The sequence below is a fragment of the Urocitellus parryii genome, unplaced genomic scaffold (genome assembly GCF_045843805.1).
Source record: "Urocitellus parryii isolate mUroPar1 unplaced genomic scaffold, mUroPar1.hap1 Scaffold_45, whole genome shotgun sequence".
Classification (NCBI taxonomy): domain Eukaryota; kingdom Metazoa; phylum Chordata; class Mammalia; order Rodentia; family Sciuridae; genus Urocitellus; species Urocitellus parryii.
Window position 1 is genome coordinate 2,768,133 of NW_027554016.1, and position 10,522 is coordinate 2,778,654.

General features: G+C 40.2%; 1 pseudogene; it reads left to right on the forward strand.

The window, feature by feature from the left end:
* Positions 1-410: 410 nt before the first annotated feature.
* On the forward strand, positions 411-5,847 carry LOC144252521 (dermatan-sulfate epimerase-like protein; annotated as a pseudogene).
* The last annotated feature ends 4,675 nt before the right edge of the window (positions 5,848-10,522 follow it).

Consider the following 10,522-nt stretch of genomic DNA (forward strand, 5'->3'; position numbering starts at 1 on the left):
AGCGCACAGCGGCCGCCGCAGCCCAGAACCTCCGCGCCGCTTCCCCGCCGCCCTTGGCCCCGCCCCCGCTCCCGACCACGCCCCTCCGGCCCGCGTCGCCGCCGCTCCCCGCCCCAGGCCCCGCCCCCGGCCGCCGGCCCCCTTCGCGGTCTCTCGCCCTCCCTGGGCCGCGCGGCCGGAGCTGGCGCGGAGGAGCGGCGGTCGCAGTGTCGTCGCGGCCTGGCGACGCGGCTCCTGCTGGACCCGCTGCCCCGAGTGCGCCAGCCGCCCACGGTTGCCTGCAGCGGTCCGGGGCAGCCCCGGAGCGTCCGGGGTTCCCCGAGGGCGGGCGTGCCCGAGCGCCGCGGGGCGCGGGGTGCGGGCGCCGCGGAGGACCCCTGGCGCCGGCTCAGCCCGTCGGAGCGCGGGGTCCCTGCGGGGCCGGCTTCCGGCGCCGCGAAGTCCCCAACTCCCCGCCGCCGCGGCTGTTGGGGCCCAGCGCCGCCCCAGACCCGTCGCAGCCGCCGGAGGTAAGCGCACTGGGCCATCGGGGGGTCGCCCGCCCCGGACCTCCGGTCCTGGTCGGCGAGCCGCGAGCTCGGGCAGGGGTGACAGGTTGGTGGGACGCGAATTAGAAAATGCAACAGGCGGGGCGGGTCGGGAAACTCCTAGCGACAGCATCTCCTGCGGAGAGCAGACTTGCCCGAGACTGAAACTTGGTTAGCTCTAGCCGACTGGGGACGGCGCAGGCGGGCGGCAGGCAGCGCTGGCTCCGCGCGCCCTCTGCTGGCCCGTGCGGGGACGCTGGCGCAGGCCACAGGTGAGGCCGCCGCGCCGCCCTGGATGGCCTTCCTCCTGGAGGAGTGACCCTCTTACTTGTCCTCTTCCTCCTGCTCCCCCTTGGGAAGACTCCAGACCTTCAGCCAGAATAGCAACAAAAAAAGGCTCTTTCAAGGTTTACTTTTATGTCCCTGGGTTATTTGTAACCAAAATAACAAGAATGATAGCAGGATTCCTCTTTAACTGCATTTTAGTGAAAGCATTAAAAAAGAAAGGACTAAAGCAATGTATATATCACAGCTGCTTGTCATCGACTCACATTTGTTGGAATCCTTGTATGTGCATATAAGTCTAAGAAAAGAAATCACTTGATTGTATCTATCAATCACTTAGATTGTATATAATATTAGATTTTATTATAATTCTCAAGTTTCTATCAAGTGACTGTAGAGTATTTAAATCATTAGTTTGCTTTCACTTTCAGCTACCTGTAGCCTCAGACAATTGCTGTGTTTTGTTTTCCCCCCAGAAAGGAGAGTCATGAAAAAGGAAGAGAAAAGAGATGGCATGGTCACTGTTGATGAAAGGGGAGTTTTCTTTTCCCGTCGATGATTACTCCATGATTGGAAAAGATGTGCCTAGGTGGCTGAAGAGATTAGATTTTTATAGTTGTATTGATGAAGCTGATAGAAGAAGACATCAAAATGCTTTCCTGTGTCATATAGACTGATGAGTCAGTAAGCCTGGAAAAGACATTTGAAATGAAGGCAGGAGTTTGAATATTTTTAAACCACATGGGACTTTGAACACTTTTTGAACATGTTTTTATCCCCAAAATGGAAGAAGAAATAGTTCACAAACCAAGAAGTATAAAATATTGAAAGGAATAATCAGTGATTCCACTCATTCCAAGAATGTTAGTACTTTGCCATGGTCTTCAGTCAAACACACAGAAACAAGTCATACATGTGTGGTGAGTGTATCACCAGTGATGGCTTGCTGTGCTACAAATGACTCTTAATTTTAATTTTGGAGTGCTTTTTCTTTCTTGTACCATGTATGATTTGATTCTTCTGTTCAAATAGACTAATGTAAAGGAAGTAAACGCTGCATTTATAGTAATTTTGACTATTACCACTGTTCCTCTGTTACAGAAAAATTAGAGGCATTAATATTCCTTGAAATTTACTGGAACAGAACTGTGCCAGGGATACACATGTGCTATGTAAAATTTTCTCTTTTTGGCAAATGTACTTGCTTTGAATGAGCTGAATGTCAGCATAGAAGATTTTAAATTCAGTTTAATCAAGATCTTTAATATATGCTTTATATTAGCCAGATGGAAAACACATTAAACACCCTACTTGTTATGTATGCCTAAGGAAAGTATCTTCCCCATGGATCATGGGGTTAATGTTTACAGGACATTTCCTAATTTTAACATTCGTGGTGTTTGGTTTCTCTACTCTCGAAGAGTCTGTGAGTAATTACTCTGAATGGGCAGTTTTCACAGATGATATAGATCAGTTTAAGACACAGAAAGTGCAAGATTTCAGACCCAACCAAAAGCTGAGGAGAAGTATGCTTCATCCAAGTTTATATTTTGATGCTGGGGAAATCCAAGCAGTGAGACAACAGTCTCGCACAAGCCATTTGCATCTTTTTAGAGCTATCAGAAGTGCAGTGACAGTTATGCTGTCCAACCCAACATACTACCTACCTCCACCCAAGCATGCCGATTTTGCTGCCAAGTGGAATGAAATTTATGGTAACAATCTGCCTCCTTTAGCATTGTACTGTTTGTTATGTCCAGAAGACAAAGTTGCCTTTGAATTTGTCTTGGAATATATGGACCGGATGGTTAGCTACAAAGATTGGCTGGTTGAGAATGCACCAGGAGATGAGGTTCCAGTTGGCCATTCGTTAACAGGTTTTGCCACTGCCTTTGACTTTTTATATAACTTATTAGATAATCATCGAAGACAAAGATATCTGGAAAAAATATGGGTTATTACTGAGGAAATGTATGAATGCTCCAAGGTTCGCTCATGGGGCAAACAACTTCTCCATAACCATGAGGCTACCAATATGATAGCAGTACTCACAGGAGCCTTGGTTACTGGGGTAGATAAAGGATCTAAAGCAAATATATGGAAACAGGTTGTAGTAGATGTCATGGAAAAGACAATGTTTCTATTGAATCACATTGTTGATGGCTCTTTGGATGAAGGTGTGGCCTATGGAAGCTACACAGCTAAATCAGTCATGCAGTATGTTTTTTTGGCACAGCGCCATTTTAATATCAACAACTTGGATAATAACTGGTTAAAAATGCACTTTTGGTTCTACTATGCCACCCTTTTGCCAGGCTTCCAAAGAACTGTGGGTATAGCAGATTCTAATTATAATTGGTTTTATGGTCCAGAGAGTCAGCTAGTTTTCTTGGATAAGTTTATCTTAAAGAATGGAGCTGGAAATTGGTTAGCTCAGCAAATTAGAAAGCATCGACCTAAAGATGGACCCATGGTTCCATCCACTGCCCAAAGGTGGAGTACTCTCCACACAGAATACATCTGGTATGATCCACAACTAACCCCACAGCCCCCTGCTGACTATGGTACTGCAAAGATGCACACATTTCCTAACTGGGGAGTTGTCACTTATGGGGCTGGGCTGCCAAACACACAAACCACTACCTTTGTGTCCTTCAAATCTGGGAAGCTGGGGGGTCGAGCTGTGTATGACATAGTTCACTTTCAGCCATACTCCTGGATTGATGGGTGGAGAAGCTTTAATCCTGGACATGAACATCCGGATCAGAACTCATTTACATTTGCCCCCAATGGGCAAGTTTTTGTTTCTGAAGCTCTCTATGGACCAAAGTTGAGCCACCTTAACAATGTATTGGTGTTTGCTCCGTCACCCTCAAGCCAATGTAATAAGCCCTGGGAAGGCCAACTGGGAGAATGTGCACAGTGACTCATGTGGACTGGTGAGGAAGTTGGTGACTCAGCAGGGGAAATCATCACTGCTTCTCAACATGGGGAAATGATATTTGTGAGTGGGGAAGCGATATCTGCTTATTCTTCAGCAATGAGACTGAAAAGTGTGTATCGTGCTTTACTCCTCTTAAATTCTCAAACTCTGCTAGTTGTTGACCACATTGAGAGGCAAGAAGCTTCCCCGATAAATTCTGTCAGTGCCTTCTTTCATAACCTGGATATTGATTTTAAATACATCCCATATAGGTTTATGAATAGGTATAATGGTGCCATGATGGATGTATGGGATGCACACTACAAAATGTTATGGTTTGATCACCGTGGCAATAGCCCCATGGCTAGTATACAGGAAGCAGAACAAGCAGCTGAATTTAAGAAATGGTGGACTCAGTTTGTTAATGTGACCTTTCAGATGGAATCCACAATCACAAGAATTGCATATGTCTTTTATGGGCCATATGTCAATGTTTCCAGCTGCAGATTCATTGATAATTCCAATTCTGGACTTCAGATTTCTCTCAATGTCAATAACACTGAACACGTTGTTTCCATTGTAACTGACTACCACAACCTGAAAACAAGATTCAATTACCTGGGATTTGGTGGCTTTGCCAATGTGGCTGACCAAGGCCAAATAACCCGATTTGGTTTGGGTACTCAAGCAATAGTACTGCCTGTAAGACAAGATAGAGCTATTTTCCCCTTTGGATTTAAGTTTAACATAGCAATTGGATTAATTTTGTGCATTAGTTTGGTGATTTTAACATTTCAATGGCGGTTTTACCTTTCTTTTAGAAAACTAATGCGTTGGATACTAATACTTGTTATTGCCTTGTGGGTTATTGAGCTTCTAGATGTGTGGAGCACTTGCACTCAGCCCATCTGTGCAAAATGGACAAGAACAGGAACTGAGACAAGCAAGAAGCCTGCGTCTTCCAAGGGGCACTACGTGGATCTTCCTGATGTTGTCATTACCTCACTTCCTGGTTCCGGAGCCAAAATACTTAAACAACTTTTTTTCAACAGTAGTGACTTTCTCTACATCAGAGTTCCTACAGCCTACATTGATATCCCTGAAACGGAATTTGAAATTGATTCATTTGTAGATGCTTGTGAATGGAAGGTATCAGATATCCACAGTGGGCATTTCCATTTACTTCGAGGCTGGTTGCAGTCTTTAGTCCAGGACACAAAACTACATTTACAAAACATCCATTTGCATGAGACCAGTAAGGGTAAACTGGCCCACTATTTTACAACAAATAAGGACAAGAAAAGAAAACTGAAAAGGAGAGAGTCTTTGCTGGAACAAAGAAGTAGAATGAAAGGCGCTTTTGACAGAGATGCTGAATATATTAGGGCTTTGAGGAGACACCTGGTCTATTACCCAAGTGCACGTCCTGTGCTTAGTTTAAGTAGCAGTAGCTGGACATTGAAGCTTCATTTTTTTCAGGAAGTATTAGGAGCTTCGATGAGGGCATTGTATATTGTAAGAGACCCTCGGGCATGGATTTATTCAATGCTGTACAGTAGTAAGCCAAGTCTTTACACTTTGAAGAATGTACCAGAGCACTTAGCAAAATTGTTTAAAATAGAGGGAGGTAAAGGCAAATGTAACTTAAATTCAGGCTATGCTTTTGAGTATGAACCATTGAAGAAAGAATTAGAAAATTCTGAATCAAACGCTGTCTCCTTATTGTCTCATTTATGGCTAGCAAATACAGCAGCAGCTTTGAGAATAAATACAGATTTGCTGCCTACCAGCTACCAGCTGGTCAAGTTTGAAGATATTGTTCATTTTCCTCAAAAAACTAGTGAAAGGATTTTTGCTTTTCTTGGGATTCCTTTGTCTCCTGCTAGTTTAAACCAAATATTGTTTGCCACTTCCACAAACCTTTTTTACCTTCCATATGAAGGAGAAATATCACCAACTAATACTAATGTTTGGAAACAAAACTTGCCTAGAGATGAAATTAAACTAATTGAAAACATCTGCTGGACACTGATGGACCGACTAGGATATCCAAAGTTTATGGACTAAATGCTGCAGGTCAGCAGAAATTTGCACTAATGCTTCCCCACCCGCTTTGTGGATATGGACTAGAAGAGTTTGTTTATTCTTGTATTGTGGGTGTGGGTGTGGGTGTGGGTGTGTGTACTTTTATTTGCACAGAGAGATTATTTAAAAAATAGGCACCATATTTGGCCTAGCAGGATTTATTTTTATGTTACCACTTTCCTTGCTTTTGTTTCTGAATTTTTTTTCTGCTAAAATATTTCTGCTTCAGAAGTTAGATGAAATTATATCATGGGCTTCCGGGAAGATGGGAAGATTTTAAAGGATTTTGTTTAACTTGCCTTCTTCTGTAACTGTGCTAATCTATCTGGGGACCTCATACACTACTAAAGGCCTTGCAGTTGCTGCTTTACCCAAGCATCTCTTCCTTTCAAGATGGACTACAAAAGTTCCTTATCTTTTTGAAAAGGTCTTTTAACACACTTATCTTGCACAAAGAAAAAGAAAAAAAAAGTGAATTCCTTTTACTTTATATAACACTCAGTGATATCACTGGAGAAATGGCGTTAAGTTCCTATCAGAACTATAGGATTCCTTCTGGAAATGCAGATGGAAATACAGAATAAAGACTTTTTTTTTTAAGTCAGAAATAGTAACCTGGAAAGTTTCCTTAAATTTTTTTACTTACAAATAACAAGAAATAAGTCTGAACAGTCTGAGTGCTGAGGGCTGGTTTTTTAGATATGCTTGTCCGTTTAAAAGTCTCTTTTTTACTTCCTGAAACTACAGCTGTTTTCCATTACACTATTCCCACCCTGTCCTTTTTGTCACTGTCCAGCAAAACAGTCAGTAGGTACTAATTGCTGACCTCCCCGTATTTGTGGAGTTTTCCTTTTTTTTTTTTGATGATTAATTTTGCATTAAAGACTGACACAGAATCAAATTTATTTTTTTTTTGTGGAATTACCACTGTATGAGTCAAAGAAAGCCGTGCCACTGCTGCCAGTGTTTTCTTAGATTGGAGACAGAGCTGGAAAACTGCCTGACTTTTCTTGCTTCCTTTTGAGTGAGTTTACAGACCGCCAGTGTCTGCAGAATTGAAGGCAAATGGGAGATGATGTCAGAGGCATCTGTTTCTTTTACCATCTGCATCTTATTATAAATGTAGTCAACATCAAATGTGGTTCATTTTCCTTTGCTGGGTTCTGAAATCAAAATGCTATGCCATTATAAGCCAGTGGAGTAATTACAATGTATTGGATGAAAACTATCAGGCAGTGTGGAGACTTGATGAAAATCTTTGTACAGATTGCAGTCTTCTTCCTGATGCTTCAAACTACAAACTGGAGTTCCTTCAAGCTCTCTAACACTTAGAGTCTGTCATTCTGACCTAGATAAAAGTGGTTCTGTCTCAGTAGTTTGTTATTATGTCAAAATGTGCCTCCAAAGTGATAAAGCTGTGGATATGTTACTTTCCAGCTAAATCTTAACTTGGCTATCATTTTCCTTCCATTTTGATATCAGACTGCTCCCCTCCTCCACATTTACTTCCCATGAAGTAATTAATGAATAAAATTACATTAATTTAAGTTAAAAGGGCACTGAAGACTTAAATCTACACTATTATTATTAAGGAAGATTATTCTATCTCAGGGTCAATCAGCAAACATTTAAAATTGCTACATGGATAACACTGTTTCCATTATTGCTCAGAGTCTCAGTGTTTGCTTTCAATTCCCAGGATGTGTGATCTCAAATCAGATCAAATAGAAAGGCTCCGGGTTGGAAGTTGTATTAGGTCTGACTAATGTAAGAATTATAAATGAGTGCAGGTATCAGAGAAGACAGCAGAAGCCACCCCTGCTGTTTTTGAACGTATGGAAATGCCTGCACCAGCAGAAGAGAGTTAAATGGAACATGTGGAGGAATGGGGAAAGAAGAAATGTAAAATGAAAGAGTAATTCTGAGGATTAATATGGGAATATATGGTGGCAAAAGAAAGGAGGTTTACCCAAATGGTCTTCAAAGTGGACCATACCATTCATCCTAACAGCAATTTAGACTTACCTGTCTCTATCCTCATTCATTCCCACTCCAGAGGAAAAATTTAGTTGCAAGCCCCACTACTTAGGTAACCAATGTAGAAAGTTGCTTTACTTGCAAATTCTCCTGCACAGGGAAGGGGATGACACACTCATTGGGTGTGTGTGCACACACATGCTCATGCTTCTGCCTTATAACCTGAATACCTAAGGTGAGTGATTCTCCTAGTACACCCTCAGGTTCTGCATCACAAGGTAATCCAGGAAAAATTTAAGTTGCCTGTACATGTACTTTTACTCATCTTGCAAATAAGATGAAACACTTGTTGGAAAACCTATATAAAATGTCCTATATGTAAAAGCCACCCTTCATTCATTTCCTAAATTTAGACCTAATTGGGGATAATCTACATAGCAATATTTTATTCAAAATAATCGCAATGAAATTTTGAAAAGATGTTTTGCTGCCAAAAGTAAAGTAACAAATGTAATGATAATTTGGCTTTCAAAGTTGGAAAATGACAGAATTTTCTTAGGATGAAATATAAAGGCCACATCTAAAGTTGAATGTACCACAGTGAAAAATCCAAACAGGATAGGAAATAGAATCTTCTCAGGAGAAGGAAGCTAAATCTGAATGTGCTTCAATTTATATTTTAAAATACAGATTTTATCAAGAATATGACATGACACAAGACCACATATATACTGTGCCTAGATTTCAAAATATTAGAAATTTGATTATTTTTAAAAATAATTGATAAATGCCTGGCAAGAATAGGATCATTTTTATTTATGTCAAATTTCAAGGAATATAAGAGGAATTTCCACATTGCCTGCTGCAAATATATTCAAAGAAGCACTCCCCTCCTACATACAAGCATGTCTTAATAATTCCCCTTTATAAACTTGTTACCCCTCTTGTTGCCACTTATTTTTTTATTTTGTTCTTTTTAGTTATACGTGACAGTAGAATGTAATCTGACGTGTCATATATACATGGAGTATAACTTCCCATTCTTGTGTTTGTACATGATGTCTGCCACTTATTTTTGATTGGCAACATTGATAAGCAGAGAACTTCATGCATTATTAAAGATCCTAAACAGTCTTCATATATAAAGTATATCACATTTACTTTCTACAAGTGAGTAAAAAATAATAACTTTCAAATTTCAATGCTGCTTGACTTCATTAACTTTGGTCATAATTAGAAAAGTTTTCACTGATTAGGAAAAAATGTAAATAGAAGGCAGTATGTTGTACCATCACTTTCAGGATGTTTAAGATATATCAAGGTATTGGATTTTTTTTTCTTATTTATATGTTAACCAAATTAATGTGTCTGACTAGCCATCATTTCACTATATTTTGGCAGAAAAATTATCCAAATAACTTTTGAGGCCCAAAAGGTACTGGATTTTGCACAGAGCATGTTAGATACTTTAAAAATGACAAATTCTAACATTTTAAAAAGTTGTAGATTCTTGAGCTGTAATGTATATGGATTTATATTATGTTTAACCCAAGTAACATGTTTAATTGAATCTGATTCCAAAGGTGATTTTCAGCTAAATCTTTCAAACCATGAGAATTTTTGTTTTTATTTTCTTTCACACCTTATCTAGTTAGGTAGCAACAAAACAAAACAAACAACAAGAAAATACAAACCTAAAAAGGAAACAGACTGAAGGTCATTAACTAGTTTGTCAGGTCTCTATGTATAGAAGTCTCATTTATTAATCTAAAAATAAAAATCTAAAAGCAATGTGAGTATAATTAAGATAATTTGCCATACTCCCCTTCTTTATGTCTTTGGGTAGTAGTGTTAGGATTTACTATGGAGTGAAAAGATGCAGAAGTTGGAAAATGCAGGACAAGTTTAATATAGATACACAGTCCCACAATGTATCCAGTAAACAAGAACTCCACCCCTACCCTACCCTGATGGCAAGCCTTTACCTTTGTTCCCTAACAATCCTAAGTCCTGGCTCTTCAACTTTAAATGTCAAGAATATGCCCGTACTAAGCGCCCGTGCTCTACGTCTGCCCCTCTGTTTCCCGCTACACACTGTAAGATCTTTATTCAGGCATGATATTGCCAAAAAGAAGAAACATCTCACAAATTACCTGAAGCATATTAAACAATGCCTCAAGTAATAAGCGCAACGAAATCTTTTGAAAAATACAAGATCTGCCATGAGTTAATCACTTAATATGTGTTACACATTGAATTATAAGGTTTGTATGTATCTTATTACATACAATCTGCACAGCTCTATGTAGTACTTATTTTACATATACATTTGAAACTCATGACAAGTAGTTTATCCAAATTAAATCCACTGATAAGTACTTTGACAGAGATTTATGCAGTTTTTCCAATTCCAAAAATCTGAAGAAATCTTCCCTGTATTTATCATTCATGCATTAATTCTCTAATTCATGCATATCAGCTGTCAAGGTATTGATTACATGAGGGAAGAACACAAATGTTGGTTGACTATGAACCTGCCTGGTGAGAAATAGGCAATTGCTCCAAGACTTCAGAACTATCAGAAATTCATCAAGAGAGAGAAGAGGGGTAGTTATGACCACCCAAGGAAAGTGGTATCTGTTCTGTAGTGGGTTTGGTTCATTTCCTTATTTCTGAAACAAGGTAGTTATGAGTAAAGAATACTTTAATGATTTAGAGGAAGTTA